We start from the raw sequence: 3,690 nt of genomic DNA, 5'->3' as shown, positions 1-3,690 counted from the left end.
CTCTTTCCATACACAAAGTTTCAGCTTACAGTCACCACATACAAATGGGGGATGTATGTTAGGATTATCTGTATCAACAATGATATCCAACCCATTGGATATTTCAAAGCCAAATTCAGATTTTTTTACTGGAGATCTGTCACCAATGACAATGTTCTGCTGCTTACAAAGTCTACAAAACTTTCTGAGGTTCTCTTTGTGATTATCCATACGGTGATCTAAAATTTAAATGTATATCATAAAAGTTGAAAAACAAAGGATCAAAGCATTACCTTAATTTCACTTTTTGGGTTATGTGTATACACACAAACATCCACACATAGATAGACACGCGCACAAACAAACAAGCAAACAAACACATACACACACACACACACACACACACGTTATACCTATCTAGAGTGCTAAGTCCTGCTTGAACCAGGATTTGCACATGGTGTATGTGACTCTAACAGTGTCCCCCTGCATCTGTGAAATTTTATACAACAGACCTATTCTGAGTATGCAAGTAAAATGTTTGCCAATAATACAAAAGTAGGGGGACATTGTCAAAATTGAGTCCCGATTTACTCCGTCTGAACATGGATGTCTCCCCTAATACCACAGGGAGCTCAGGAACCATGCTACAAACAAGCAAACAAATACACAAACAAATAATCCTCCCCCCCCCAAAAAAAAATAAATAAATAAATAAAATAAACAAACAAACAAACAAACAACAACAACAACAACAACAACAACAACAACAATTATAATAATAAACAAACAGATAAGCACATGGGGTAATAATATACTACTGGGGGTTATATGTTTTTATACTCACACCCATACAGAAACACAGGGGGCACAGGAACCATGTTACAAAGAAGCAAACAAATACACAAACAAACAGATACGCATGGGGATATACTCACACATTGTCTTTCTGCATGTTTGTTTGTGTATTTATTTGCTTGTTTGTAACATGGTTCCTGGACTCCCTGTGCTAATATATCCATGGTCTGAAGCAAGTCCCGGGAAGCAGGCCTACAGTGCTATACACAGGTGTACGTGTAGTCCTGTTTGCATACGGAGTAAGTCGTCGGTTCTCATTGCATTGTCAGTAATCTAGACCTATGTAGTGCAGGTGACAACACTGGGAGTTGGACGGCACTGCAGCTTGCATAAGTTGAATTGTCTTTCAATTCTCATTATCATTTACAAATATCTTTGCCAGTATATTAAATCATGGATGTAGGAATACATCCATTATCAAATGCACTGTTTAAGGTTACCTTTCAATTGTACAACAGGACATTCAGTTCACCTCTTGGATGCAGTTGTAGCTGGTCGTCTGAACACACATGTTGAAGCGAGCTATGTGCGCATATGCTGTGACCTCTGACCATATAGGGGAAAAGGAGGTCATAAGGGATTACCATTTTATATGTTGGGGAGAGTAGTAGTTAGTATAGTCCATAAATTACTATTATTATTATTATTATTATCATTATTATTAGTAGTAGTAGTAGTTATCATTTTGTGGTGAAAGAGGCCTGAAACTGGTCTTTCTGTTATTTACTTTCTTTCCCCTGCTTATTCAATAAGTATAGAATAATTTAAAGTTTTCTCTTCCGGCTGAATTTCACTCTCTTTATTGACAGACTAAAGAAGACACTTTACCCATTCTTCTACCACGTCACAAATCCTCTATCTCATTGAAAATGTCTCCAACTTTTTTCAAATTACGACAGAATGATTATTTGGTTTGATTACCCCCTGCCATAAAATCTGCTTGTTCCCTAAATCCGGGCCTAAGTCATTTAAAAGACCGTCGATATTCCCAAAAGAAACACAAAGTGGTTTGCAGTGGGCGGAAATTACAAATCCAACCCCCAAGTAAAAATATGTTCAGTGATAAATGTCTGAACATAAAGGTGTTCAACTGAAAATGAAAAGAAAGATTTGGATAAACAAAGGAAAGACGTCATTACAATTGGGGATATGAATTAATATTTATTTTCACATTGTTGATGATACGTTTACAATATATCACGGATCATAACAGGTTTAGACTCGGAGAAACAACCTAGTTCAAACCACAGGGGCGTGTATTATTGCTTAGATTTCCGTTTTCTTAGGAAAATATCATACGAATCTTGCTGCTACAAATGTATCGATCTATAGTACTACGTATACTATAAATATGAGAATCTCTCTTTCCCTATACAGGTAGGAATATATATTCAAAAGGTTGTTATATTTAGTCTGTATACCTGGAAAACTAACAATCTATGCAATATTACACGCCCCTGTGGTTCAAACACCTCACACTTACAACGTGTGATTGCACCATGTAAAATGTTTTTAGTTATACTACCCCGTATAGTACACTTACAACGTAACGTATACAGTCTTCGCCTGTCATACAACCCATATACTTATAACATGTGATGATTAATATACCATATAACATTAAAGGGGCACAGGCCAAGTTTAGACGTTTTTTTAGTTAAGTTTTGACTGAAAGACATACTCAGCACAAAAACGTCATTGTATATCTTGTAAAACTTAGGATATGACAATAATACATGTACTAATGCAACATGAGAATACACACGACAGCGACATATATCGCTCATAAAACATACAAAAATATGATAAATGAAATTATACATCATATACACAAGTGTAACGACTGCATCAATATATAGAGCATTGTCACTATTCCGTATTTCACACATCTTTTCAGATCGAAGAACAAATATATATATATACACACACACACACACACATACACACACACACACACACATACACACACATACACACACACATACACACACACACACATACACACACACATACACACACACATACACACACACACACACATACACACACATACATACATACACACACACACACACACACACATACACATACATACATACATACACACATAAATTTATAACTAAGCTTAGAGTTACACAAAGATAGATTCAGAATCGTCATAGGACAGGTTCAATTATTCTAGTGACGTAATGTGTGTTGTTTTGTTTTCGTAATTTTAGTACATACATACATACATACATACATACATACATACATACATACATACATACATACATACATACATACATACATACATACATACATACATACATACATACATACATACATACATACATACATACATACATACATACATACATACATACATACATACATACATACATACATACATACGGTTCGTGAACTACTTACTAGATAATAAGAATAATACCCTCAACACAAATGTGTAAATGTTTATAATGTTATAGAATGTAAATGATATGAGATATCACATAATACATATAATACAATATACGTTTCAAAATACATTTACATATATCAATGTGCATGTACATACTAAATAAATCATGCCAAATTTTAAATACAAATAAAACCTTTACATATGTTGAAAAATGGTATATCTAATTAGGTTAGGAATGTCAAGCGAAATGTTGGGCAATCTTCAAGAATATTTCTTGTGCGGTAACAATAGATGGCGACACATAGGGTAACACATTTTCATACTACATGGCGACTATTGACTTGCGAGTGACAGTATGAAATAGACAATAAGATATTACTCACGACTAATAACTGTTTGCAATTCAAATGCATTAATCAATAATGTATATCAATACGGAGTTAAATATACAGTGT

The sequence above is a fragment of the Glandiceps talaboti genome, chromosome 2 (genome assembly GCF_964340395.1).
Source record: "Glandiceps talaboti chromosome 2, keGlaTala1.1, whole genome shotgun sequence".
Lineage (NCBI taxonomy): Eukaryota > Metazoa > Hemichordata > Enteropneusta > Spengelidae > Glandiceps > Glandiceps talaboti.
This window is presented reverse-complemented; position numbering follows the sequence as displayed.